At 44.8% G+C, this 13,129-nt stretch overlaps 1 long non-coding RNA gene across 3 annotated transcripts in view; it reads right to left on the bottom strand.

The window, feature by feature from the left end:
• LOC121029741 (uncharacterized) overlaps positions 1-9,556 on the bottom strand; it is a 55,351-nt gene extending 45,795 nt beyond the window's left edge. Inside the window, exons 1-2 of one of the 3 annotated variants that reach the window (XR_005789865.1) lie at positions 7,653-9,556; positions 6,727-6,794 (exon numbers count right to left, since the gene is read on the bottom strand). This is a non-coding gene — a long non-coding RNA (uncharacterized LOC121029741). The remainder of the gene's footprint in view (positions 1-6,726; positions 6,795-7,652) is intronic. The other 2 variants (XR_005789866.1, XR_005789864.1) reach the window with 2 other exon arrangements.
• Positions 9,557-13,129: the final 3,573 nt, after the last annotated feature.

Below are 13,129 nucleotides of genomic sequence, written 5' to 3'. Positions count from 1 at the left end.
GGCTCCAGGCTCTGAGCCATCAGCCCAGAGCCCGACGCGGGGCTCGAACTCAAGGACCGCGAGATCGTGACCTGGCTGAAGTCGGACGCTTAACCGACTGCGCCACCTAGGCGCCCCCCCATTTTCTTTTAAATCAGTTGTCACTCTCTACTAGTCTGACCAAGTTGTTGAATTCACTGAGTTGCTGCTGAATTTTTGTCAAAGTTTAGTTTTGGTGATTGATCACACCAGTAGTGTTCATAGATGATTTGACAGAGTAGCTCAGTTACCAGTTTTCCATGAGTCACATTTCAGTTGCTGAAGCAATTCTCCAGGACTCAACATGGAGATGTGAATGGATGAGCTTTCCTTAAAACGCACTTTACAGATTTTCTATTTCTGCAGGTGTATGCTCTGCCCGTCTCTACCTCTGCGGGTGAAAAAGGTTCTTTACAAACTCTCCTCTACCTGGTAAAAGATATATGCTTGCTGGGTTCCTGCCATTGGTAATTTGGCAAATTGATTTTCAGAGAACTGGTCTAGTGTCACCACCAAGTGCCACATCCTACTGGAGTTAAACTGTGTTTCCATTCACAGAGTAAATGATTTCAGCAGCTGGAAGCAAACTTTTAGGGAAGAAAAAGATCTTCACCAAAATCACTGTTTTTACATATACTTGTGGTGCCAAATAACATACCAAAAAACATTCACATTCACACCACCTCCACCCAGAAGTGTTTCTTGCACTGCAATAAAGAGACCCAGCAGTTTGTGTGTGGATGAAGGGTGGGAGGCAGATGAAGGAGAGTAGAGAGTACAGAATTAAGGCCTCTCTTTGCCTCTACCTTGATGTAGCACTTCACCATTTTAAAGCACTTTCAAATATACTGTTTCATCTGATCCACACAATCAGTTAATGTGTTTGCCAGGATCCACACTGCTCTATTTTTCAGTGGAGGAAAAGGAGGCTTATAAAGGTTAAAGAACTCCCCCCACAGTCACACAGGCAATAAGGGAAGGGCTCTGCACCAGAAATAAAACTCTCAACTCTTACTCCTTCATTTGGTCCTGACTCCTACGTGAACAGTTTTTTATATTTCCACCTAAAAGGATATCAGCCAAATATTTCCTTCAGGTATGATTGGTTCCTTCAGGTATGATTGGTCTGCCTCTGACCATGCTTTTCCTGCTCTATTAATACAGTTAATTTATTTTTTTTTTATTTTTCACACAGTTCATGTGGCTATAAACTCTTGAAGGTGAAGGCCAGATCTTCTCCATGGTTAGCACTGTTCACAACACATGTCTCTGGCATTCAATGGATCTCCATTTAGTTTCTCTCTTTGGCCAGAGCTTCTTTGGGTACTTTAATGGCCAGTGGATACTAACCAATCAAGCAGTTTCTAAGGTTCTGACAGGACTTCTAAGACCTACTCACATATAAGTTCAGGAATGAGAATAATATGTCAGGCTATTTTAAACAATAAATGCAACTGTTCTAAGGGCAGACAACACAAAGGGTTTTTTTTTTTTTTCTAGTCTCTTTGAAGACTAGAAATACAGATCGATGTACAATGCCCATCATCTCTCCCAGAAACTGAAGATTTCAAGTTTTCTTCTATTAACGATCCATCTCATCTGGAAAATTTGAGCTGACTAGTGTTGAACCAAATATTCTAAAACGCTATTACAAAAACTGTTCAGTAAGAAGGTAAAATGCAAAAGCGTGTTGGGTAAAGAACTTAACAAGAAGGCTGCAACCACTTTAGAAGTGTAAAACTCCTTCCACAGGGGAGTTGGGACACTAAAACTTCCATCAAAGCACATGAAAATGACATCAGTGGTCTGTTAGCCCCTCATAAATGGACCAGACCTGGGCAAAGACGTTTGAGCAATGTCAGCCCTTGTCAAATCCATAACAAAATTTGACATCTGTTAAATCATTAAAGATACAAATAAAATGTTAACCAAGACCGAGAAGGAAGGCAGAGTGCTGATAGTATGTATTAGGACTAAAAGTAAAAGGCCAGAAAAGATGTGATTAATTCCTGGACTTTGGAATATCACTATAGCTTGTTGGCTAAACCTTCCCAAGTTTCAAGACACTGGAAATGACTCTGGTAATAAAAAGACTATGGAAATCTGGACTAGATGGATTTAGGGCTTTTCACACTGATATGGCTGTTTCTACAATAAGGGGATATCCTTTGGCTCCTCACATCTTCATCTGCCTCCAGATACCTGGTTTCAATTTCACAGAATGTAATTCCCCCTGACCTCAAAGAGAACTTTGTCCTTGAACTAGCTCCACAGAGAAAAACCCAACTACTGGCCTATAGTAATCATCTTAGCTTTTGTACCTGATTAAACAGTGTTTTCTACTTTCCTTGCCCTTTCAGTATGGGTCATACTGGCTTGGAGGTTCCCTTGTCCAGAAAAGAGAAGAGTTTCTCCTCAAAATTTGTGACAGAGAAAAAGCTACTCAGACATCAAATTGTTTTACTTCCATTTTCCTGGGAAAAAGGAAATACCACATTTCCCATATTCTTCTGTAGGCACATGGTGCTTTGGGAATGATTGCTGGCTAACAGAATGTGACCAGAAGTCACACGTGTCATTTCCAGGCTGAGGTAATTAAGAATGGGCATGCTTTCCCCACACATTCTCTCTTCCCTTTCCACATCAAACTTGGAAGTCAAGTTCTGAATGGTATAACTATAAGAGGAGGTCAGCCTAGGTCCCTGAGTCAACAATTGGAGAAAAGATGCCACCTGACCCACATGGGGATCTTAAGTAAATGAGAAGCAAACTAGTATTGGGTTATTCCACTGTTATTCAGAGATTGTCTGAGACTGCACTTAGTATTAATTTCCATGACTAATAAATAACTTCTAGGGGTACCTGGGTGCCTCAGTTGGTTAAGTGGTTAAGTTTCTGACTCTTGGTTTCAACTCAGGTCATGATCTCATGGTTCATGAGTTTGAGTCCCACATAGGGCTCTGTGCTGACAGCATGGAGCCTGCTCAGGATTCTCTATTTCCCTCTCTCTCTCTCTCTCTGTCCCTCCCCTTCTCTCTCTCACATGCTAAAGAAAGGGAAAAAAATAACTTCTAGAATGTTGAAATTTTCTAAAATAGGTAAGTCTGAGACTTACATAATAAATGCACCATAAATGGATGGGGATGAATATGCAGCCAGTTGACCTCAAGGAAACCTAACTGGCCCAAAGGAGAACAGACTCCAGCCTTCATATGTGGGTACATGGCAACTTCTTGCACTACAAAGGTGCATAAGAGGAGAGGTACACAGGAAGTACTATTCCACACCCTTGGGATCTGCCAATCGGACCTTTTCAAGGAATAGCCGGAGTGCACTAACTCACTAACAGGGACCTTCACTGCTGTCTGGGGGTGGGGCTGGGAAAGGGAGAATGGAGAATCAGCAGGTGGAAAAGGCAAGTAATCTGGACCACCGCAGCCCAACTCGATACAGGTAAGAAGGCAACATGTCAGCAGGGCTTCCAACATGCAAGTCCCAAGTGTGAGCCCAGGCCTGGCAATGAGAAGCTGGGATGACTATGGAGATCATATCAGTATCTTGAGGGCAGTGAACAACAGCAGCAGAGGCTCCAGAAGCACCAGTCTTCAAAGTGGAAGTGTAAGACTGTCGAGCCAGCTGGGGCAGGTTGAGGCTCTGGGAGGGCCACAGCATGAAGGGCTGCTTGGAGGGGCTTCAGTTTAAGGTGAACACCGAGGACTGAGGAAGGGGCAGGGTTGCAGGCCCAGTGACCTCAGTGGTGGAAGTAGCAAGGAAGTGCCTTTTTGTGAGAATTTACTAGATCCTTCTCCCACCAGGACTGGTCTAGAAAAGAGTTCACTGGTTCTGCCTACAGCCATATTCCAGAATCTATTGAAGACAGGAGAGGAATCCAGATGCACACCCGTTAACAGAGTATGGCTGTCTTCTCACTCTTCCTTTCCACCTCCCTTTCCCTGCAAGAGCTTCAGGGAGTTGGCAAACATGGCCAAGAAAATCATGCCACAGTAACAGGTAGGCCTCGCTGAACTCCCTTCATGAGATGGATGGACCCCATTGCTGGCTGCATACCACATTGTTCAATGCCCACTATCTACACTCATGAGGAGAAAAAACTTGTTCCTCATGTGCCTCTCTCTTCTGCCATCATAAGGCCTATTCTCCTTCTATCACATTCTGTGCATTTGCTAAAGAAAGGAGCTGGATATTTGTTCTAGATCATTTGGCCTATACCCCGAAACAACAAACACAAGCCTGATTGTGCACCCTGGCTGACATGGATATAAGACAGCAGGACTTGGCAGAGAATGAGGCCTAGGTGTGCCAGCCCTCCCAAAGTTTAGCCTTCCCTCTTTTTACACCAAACTAGTGGATGTTATGAATAAAGGGTAAGATTTTATTCACTCAAAAATATTTATTGAGTACAGTGGTACAAAACACTGGAATAGCTCTTTTGGAAACACTGATGCAGACACTGTTCCTGCACTCCTGGGGCTTATGGCATGATAGAGATAAGAAATAGTTTGCAATAATTTTAATGTAAGGATGGATGTGTTATGTGCCTAAATGATGGAGAAATAAAATGCCACGAGAGCTAATTCAGAGAAAGAGGAGATTACTCTCAGCTGGATTCACTATCATAAAGTATTGGTGCTATGTGGCATCACTGAGTTCACCCCATGTAAATACTTTAGGTAGAAGCTAAGGATGTTAGATGATTACACAAGATCATGGAGCCAGTGATAGAGACAACGAAGCCTTGAGCCCCTTTCTTCTGAATCCAACTTTTTGCCCACCCTGCTATGCCACGCTGCTTCTTAGCAGCTTAGTCATGGGGCTGCCTGGAACAAATTACCTGCTAATCTATATTCAGCCAATCAATGCATAAGCAGCATGAAGTTCATGACTTTGGGAAGCTTACAATCTAGCACAACAGGTCAAACACATATATATAAGTTTCCATACTTTTTTAAGATACAACTAACCTCGGCAAATATAGGGACTAGATTGATATATTTAACCCATTATCAACCTGCAAGATTTAGCAGGAGGAGAAGGGTGAGAGGTTAGTGGGTACTGAGCAGGTGAAAGAGAGAAAAAGGAAGAGGGACAGAAAGAGAAAATCTCAGAGGCCATTTGCCCGGAGAGTGCAAGAAAGGTGGTGGGTCCAGGACCGAGAATTGGTCTCCGTAAAACCTAGAACCACTGCTGGGTCCTCGGCAAGTACTCAGTTTACAAGCTCTACACAGTAAGAGACAGAGTGAGTGGGGGAAAGGGGTCTATCACGTTGTATTTTGTTCCTGCCCCAAATCCCCATTATTTAATAGAATACTGACTTTCTGTAGTGGCCTGTAAAACCTTAGTGCTTCCACCCCCATCCAACATAATACTCAGAGATCTATCAGCCTCCTCTTGGAACTCATTCATGCAGTGACCAATATCAAGGTGATCCAAACAGCTGCCATCCACTGGTGACTAGGAGTGGAGCTACTGTATAGAACACACCAGAGGACCTGCAGCTTCTGGACCCAGTCCTACCCTTGCTGGTTCAGTGCAAGGCCTATCTTACCAACACCCTCTTGTGTCTCCAGAGGTTTAACCACTATGGGCAAGAAAGGAGGGTAAGGGAACTCAGAAACCTTGTTCACTTAACTGTACTAAAAGATCTTCACGTGCAAACTTTGGTATTCTCATTTGCTCTGAAACCCAAAAGTACAAGTACTCTTGAATATTACATTGCTGTGGAAAAATAGAAAGGAACCTAACGTTTGTATTATGTTAATGACAATAAAAAACAGCAGTAATAACCTAACATTTATAAAAAAAAAAAGTCTCTTAGTGCCCGGCTCTGGAATACCCTCTCTATAAACCTATGGGATAGATTGTCTCCATTTTACAAAGAAAACTGGGTCTCAGAGAGAGATTAAGAGCCTTGCCAAGGGTTACAGCAGAACCCTAAGTGCAGAAGCCAGCATTGAATTTAGGTCTCTCTAATTCCAAAGTTCTTTCCAGACATCAAACTGCCTCTATGTAGAGAAACAACTTTATTTATTTATTTATTTATTTATTTATTTATTTATTTACTTATTTATTTATCCACATCCAGTTTGGAGTCCAACTCAGAGGCTTGAACTTATGACCCTGGTATCAACACCTGAGCTGAGATCAAAAGTCAGACACTTAACCAACCCACTTAACTAACGGAGCCACCCAAGTGGCTTGAAAAACAGGTTTATATCAACCATAACAAAGTAAAAATATCCCAAAAAGAGTATCACAATGGAAGCGGTGGGGGAGGGGAGCAGTTGGTCTCACAAATAGAGCAGCATGTAAAACATGCTATGGTGCCTGGAATGTCATGGTTAGCATTACCACCACCACCACCACCACAAGGAATACGCTGCTTACTTTAAGAAACTGATATGATTTCTCCTTCTGCTCATTGAGGATCATGTTTCACTTTTCACTATTCCTGCTAGGAGGCTCAGAGACAAATTTAAAGTTCTTCTTTAATAGCTGTCTAGTATTCCACATACATATCAGGGTTCTTATTTTCTTCTTATCTTGACCCCAGCATGTGATTTCTATGTTACCTTGTTCTACTCATTTACTCATCATTTTCATGTTTATTAGGTGCACTCTCATGAGAGTCCTCAAAACTTCCGTGAAATAAGATAAGGTATGCATGATATTAATTAAAAAATAACTTACCTGGGTAGAGCTTTCATCTGTAGCATCACACAGATTCTTTCATCCTTTGAATTCTATTGCTAACAAATCTGAAAAAAGAAAAAAAAATCAAGACACCATCTGGCTGTCTTTGGAAAGGCAGAGGTAATTCAGGTCTTTGATCTGCTCTGCACATGGACTGAGAGAGGCAGAGAGGACCAAATCTCCCTGACACAGACAATCACTTGCTTTATTAAACAAGTGTCTTATATTATACACAGAGAGTAGTGCATTATGTGGATGCACAAGAAAAACTTATGATGAAAAGTAGATACTGAGCATACTGAGTACTCTGGGTTTTTAAACATTAACGTCACAGCTGTTTCTAATAATTTTTCTCTAACTGCAAGCTTATTTCCACAATATGTACTAATGTAACTGTAACTGCCCCAAAATGTTTTTCATTTTTTTAAAAAATGAAGTCTTCTTAGAAATAACTATGCATCTGAGAGCTCATGACCATCGTACATCACTACTCCATACACAGGTTTTGTTGCACTGTTTGGTCTGCTATGAAGGAAGGTGAGGCAGTTTGAAACAGCTGATCTTAAAGAACTTGTGAAATGTGTCTTTATAAACAACAATAATAAAGCAAAACAAACAAAAAAGAGAGCCTCACTAATGAGAGAAATCAAGGAAGTTATTAGGTGGTGAGCCCTGGGATTTTACATGGCAATGGCAATGGGGGAGAAGTTTATTCCTAACCCATATCTGGGGCAATGATAATGGTAACAGGTCGTGTGGGAAGCTGAGGAAAAACCGGCCGCCGGTTGGCCCAGGGCTTGGGGAGATTTGTCTTCTGTTTCAGGGTTGGTTGCATTACAGCATTAAAACTCTGGGGTTTTCCTGTATTCAAGAGCAAAGAAAACATGTATTACTAATCCTTTCAGGTTCCTCCTTCTAATTACCTTTTATTTTCAACTGTGTCTCTCCGTCCAGGTAGATGCTTCATTTTCCAGACGGTTTTATATTTTTGTGAAAGGTTGGGAGACTTCTGGGAGAAAAAGTTCATTTCTTCCGGGAGAGACTCTCCGCCTGGGTTTGGCAAAGTCAGAAACCAATGCCTTCTCTGAGGCTGGATCTCCTGCGCGGCTCTGGGTGGTCTCCATCGCGTCTGCGCTTCAGGACAACGCACACGGCTTCCCTTTCAGCCTAGGTTGCGGAGGCCGACGTTCGGCTCCTGCCGCGGGTTGCGGAGTCCCATGGCTGCTGCCCACCGCCGCGATGAGGTGGAGGGGTCAGCCCGGAGCCGAGTACGGGGCGCGGGGCCAAGCCTGAGTCTGCGGGACGTGCCGGGCCCGGCAGCTCTGCTTCGGGCCGGGATGGGGCAATGCGGCCAACGTTGCCAAGGGCGCCCTGTGTCCCAACCCGGCGCTCCGGCCGCGCCCGCCCGCCTTCCGGAAGCGCTGCGGGCCCGAAGGAGCCTAAACGTCCACGAGCCCAGTTCCTCCCGGAGGCCGCAGGCCAGGGCCTGAATACCTCAACCTCCACCTCCAAATATCTGGGGCGGGCTGTGAACAGGCACACAGCGGGATAGTTGACAGTCTCTCTGCCTCCCCGCCGCAATCTATTACCCCACCACCCAGCGGGCGAGTCCGGCAAAGATTATCCCAGTTGTAACTTTGAGGAGGTTAAGGCGGGGACGTGATCAAGGTCACGAAACAAACCCGTGCGGAATCGCGTCGCAAGCGCAGCCTGTTCTGCCACCTCCACCCCGCCCCGCCCCTTCCCGTCCGGGAGTGCTCTAGAAGGGCGGACCACTGGCCTGGGCGCAGGCCGAGGCCTGAGGTCAGGGTGGATTGGAGATTACGCCCCGGGGTGAGGAAGCGGTGGGAGGCGCGGCTGCCGAGGACGGCTAGGGCCCGGGACCGCGCGCGGGGCGGAGCGCGAGAGGGGGCGTGCGTCGCCGAGCCTCGGAGCCACAAGGAGGCCCCGGCTCCCCCGGCTGCGGCTGCGGGACCTCAGCTGCGAGCGCGGTGTGCACCCTACCCGCTGGCGCTGCCCGCAGAAAAGTGAGGCCCGTGCAGTTCCGGAACTAGAGCTCCCCGCGAGGGGGGGGGGGAGGGGGCCTTAAGTTTTCACTCACTTTGTTCTGTAACCTAGTTTTTAAAGGAAATTCTAGATTCAAATGGATACAACACACGAACCGTCTTCTCTACCCCACTCGTTTCCCTCCTCGGCTCTACTGTGGTAACCGAGATAGGCAGACCAAGCCTCACACGCGCGCACTCTCACGCACGCACTCTTTAAGCCTGGGGTCTTCATGGATTCCAAGGCTTCCGCCGGCAGGGTGGTGTGGCCTTAAGGGTGTGGGGAGGTTTCTGAGAGGCTTGATGGTCCTTATTGTCAGTCCCCTAGCAAGAGCCAGACGCCGCGCCAGGCGGTGACAGAGGCTTCGTACCCTCTCACAGGCGAGAGGGGGCGTGGGGGGAGGGCGCGGGCGCCCACACTAATCAATAACTCCCTACGGGCTCTGAACAGCAGGGGCCTTTTCAAGACAGATGCCCCGGGAAATGATCTATTTATTGTTCGCACTTACTGTGCACTTAGCACCGAGAGGGTTGTTCTTTACACTTATCAACGGAAACCCGCGGCTGGGATTCCCTTTGGCCGCTGAAGCGCGGGTCCGCCTGTAGCCGCGCGTCGCCGCCGCCACAGGCAGCGCAAGGTCTTGGGCTTTACCATTCCAACAGGTGGCGAGGGCCGGCGGCAGCCGGTCGGGGCGCCCCTTGCCCTATCCGACCTACAGGTCCCGGGGCGCCGTGGCCATCCGCCTCGCTCCCGGGAAAAACGCGAGGGCTTGGCGGGAGCCGGGGTTCCGGAATGGGGCGTGTGCATTGAAAAGCGAATGCGCAGGCGGGCGCCGGACAGCCAACAACTACGGCGCCGCCGCGGAGAACTTCCCCGGGAGCCACCCTTGATTTCCCGTAAGAAGAGTTAACTGTGAATAGCTAAGACGAATATCCCTTTCAAGTGACTTGAGCAGAGGACCTTCTCCGGGATCCAGACACTGTGGAGGTTGTTACTCCATGCTCATCACCGCCCCCCCCCCCACCCCGCGTCAAGTTTGCTTCCCTTAGTCCTCTTTGATTTTACACACACACACACACACACTGGAGAATTCTCGATGGTGAATTGGGGGTGGGGTGGGGTCGCTAAGGCGTAGCCATGCCGTTCTCCCCAAACGTGTTGTGTTCCTTTCTAGGATAACTCTGAACTCGGGACCGAGTCAGCGGGTCGCTGGGATCCCCGCGACTAAGCCCCATTCACTTGGGCCAGGCGAGCCCAGCGGCTGCTGAAAATCGCTGCTGCTTGCTGCGGGTGCGCGGCTCGGAGCGCGCTGCTTCCCGAAGCCGCCCGCGACGCTGATTTATGCTCCAGCGGCTCGCGAAAACCCCAACGCTTTGGCTGGGTTAATTTTTGTCAATTGTTCTTCATCACACTGAGATAGTTTGCAGCTTGAGGCGGGTCTTATTTATCACCCTGCACATTTGAAATACAGTCAGACATAAAAATAACTGACTCTGGGACTCTGGCGCAATATTGGAGCCGTCGGGGAATAATTTGGCTAACTGACTTGGACGTTTCACCTTCTAAACAGAAATGCAACTCTCAGTCAAACTGTAAATCAGATTGTCTTCGGCAATGGGGGGGGGGGGGGAAAGGCACCAAATCCAGAAGGGAACACAAATAAAATGAAAGAAAACGCACATATTGACCAAAGGAAAAATGAACTTCAGAAATCCAGACTGGATTTTAATTTTAGACGTGGAACCTCATCGGGAATGTGAATTCCTAAATGTTTTACCAGCCAGATCCGTCCCAGAAATTTCTAGGGTGCTCCCCGGAAACTGAACTGATTGTTTCATTTCTTATTGTTACTGCTGTTTTTGTTATTGAATGAGAAATGCTTTGGGGGAACTCTCCTTGAAGAGCTCTAATTATAAATGTTAAGGAGAGGGTGCAGAATGGTTTGGGAAGGAAAGGATGGGAGCTCGAAAGTGACCTAAAACTTGGAAAAGAAGGAAATCAGAAATTGCCCTGGCACTCGCCTTGTTCACAAAGTTCTGTGAACAGATAGAAAAGAATTTGGTATTGTTTTCTGCGCCTCAGCGATTCCTGTCTCCGCCTAAGTGGAAGCCCCCAATAATGAAAGCTCAATTTCTTACCGCCCCACATAGACCAAGTGGTTAAAAGTCTGGCCAGGACTAGCCTTCGGTAAGGCAGGAACTGGAAAAAAAAGAGAGAGAGAAAGAGAGAAAATCCATGCAGGTGACCGACCACTCAACAATTGATCACAAAGGGAAACTCAAAACACAACCAAATAAAACTTATGCCCAGAAAGGGCACATCTGCTATCATTCTGCATTATTTCTACCCCAGGTAAATTTCATTCTAGCACACCAAAGTGGGAGATCAGCCTCCGGCTTTCACGGAGCAAATCTGAGGACCGTTTTCTTGACTTGAACCCACAGCGACCTTACCTGTAGGCAGTTGCTCTGCTTTTAGGGTATTTAAGCAAGTATATATTTGTTTAAACTCCTTTTTGACCAAGTTCTTTCACATAACTTGCTTCTAACATTTCTCCAAATAAAGTTGAACAAGAGAGCTGTGACTCTTAAAATCCACAAATTAAATTTAAACTTAAAGATACCACAGGGGGCTTCAGGTAGAAAATTGGAGGGATTATTTTAAAATCACTTTGAAGGTTTAAGGAAAGATACCTTGGTAGTTGCTAGTACTTGGTATCCATCGATATACTGAATATATAATATGATTGCAATCAAAATATGTAGTTTCAAAGGTGTTAAATGAAATAAAATTAAATCTAATCTTTTGATGGAAAAAAGATCAGCGATTTGGTGGGCATTTTTTTTTCCTCAACAGTAAAGTGAACTGGTGGTGGGTTTTTGACATTTGTGGGATCCAGTTCTTAATCTGGTGGTTTTTCTATCGGCCCCAAGCTGGCTTTCCCCAACTTGACATCTCTGCTTCTTCGAAGAGGGATCTCTCTCAATAAATTCAGACCGCTATGCTGCCGGGCAATACCCCTGTTGTGAGTCATCCTTTGCCAATAGATGGTCTGATGTCCTTTTCAGTATAACCAGCTGGGAAATTAAAAGAAGGATGTTTGCTTCTCCACATGTTTATTTATTGGGGGTTTCCCCCCTTTATTCCTAACACATCAAGATGAGTTCTTTCTCATAGAATCCCAAACCACAAATATCTCCAAAAATGTATATTTCAAAAATTAAATCTACAGATGTAATACATACTGTGAACCCTATAAAATGCGTTTACAATGCTGACTTAAAGAAAGAAATTTATAACTTTCATATGTACCTTCCTTGTGCAATAGGCAACTGCCATATGTTTCCGACTTCCATAATTCAGTTTTTTCCTGGACATCTGTAGCAGGTAGTGAGTGCTTCTTAAAGTACATTTTATGTAATATGAGAAGGAACCCGCACCAAAGACTAAAGGTTAACATAAAAAAGCAGAAGTCTTTCTAGAAATGCTAGTTATTCTAAATTTACATCACCTATTACCAATGGCCTGAGATAGGTTTTTTTCCTCCCTCTTTCTTCATGAGGCTGGATTTGGAAATGCAGTATTGTATACTTTGAGGATTCTTTACAAGCAGCATTTCCCAAACATCGAAATGTTTTGCTAGAGTTCCTTTTGTTATTACCATTCTTTAGGCTTTTGTTTGAAGATTCTCATTTGGCTCTTCCTGAAAACCCAGGTTGGAAATGTATTCCAGTAAGCTTATTTTATTTAATGCAAAGTTTAATATTTTTGTATTTCCCCCTATATTTTTAAAGGAAAAAGAACTCTAACCTCTTCGTTTTTCATTTATCTCGATTGTTCATGATACATTTCTTAAAGGATGAGAGAGTTCACACAATTAGAAGTGAAAAGAAAACAAAACCAAAAGTCATGCAGAAACGTCAGTTTGTTGTCAGACTTTTTGCCCACGTGTTCAAATTCAGGCTTCATTCCCAATGCTATTAATATTTTTCTATAGTTTACTTCTTTTTGTGCAATTCCTGTGCTAACTTTAAATTACTCTGGTAAAAATTTTTTCATTCAGCTGAAACTGAAATGTCTCATCTGTCAGTAGAAAAATATGAATAAATTCCAGTCACATTCTTCATTATTTATACTTTCAGCAGGTTATATAAATGCGCACAAAATTTCCACTGTTTAAGAACTTTGGTATCTGCAGTTGTGAAATATGAGAACAGGCCCCAATTTACAGCCAATTAGAGGATGTAATAATTTTTACAAAAAGCTAAAAACCATACCTAGTATTTCTTACATGGAGCCTAGACAGGGATACTTAGTTACATTTTCAATTCATTTTAGTAAGCAGCAGATTCAA

This window comes from Herpailurus yagouaroundi, unplaced genomic scaffold, assembly GCF_014898765.1.
Source record: "Herpailurus yagouaroundi ecotype Mexico unplaced genomic scaffold, PumYag 139, whole genome shotgun sequence".
Lineage (NCBI taxonomy): Eukaryota > Metazoa > Chordata > Mammalia > Carnivora > Felidae > Herpailurus > Herpailurus yagouaroundi.
Note: the sequence above shows the minus strand (reverse complement) of the source record. Positions and strands in the feature narration are given on the sequence as shown.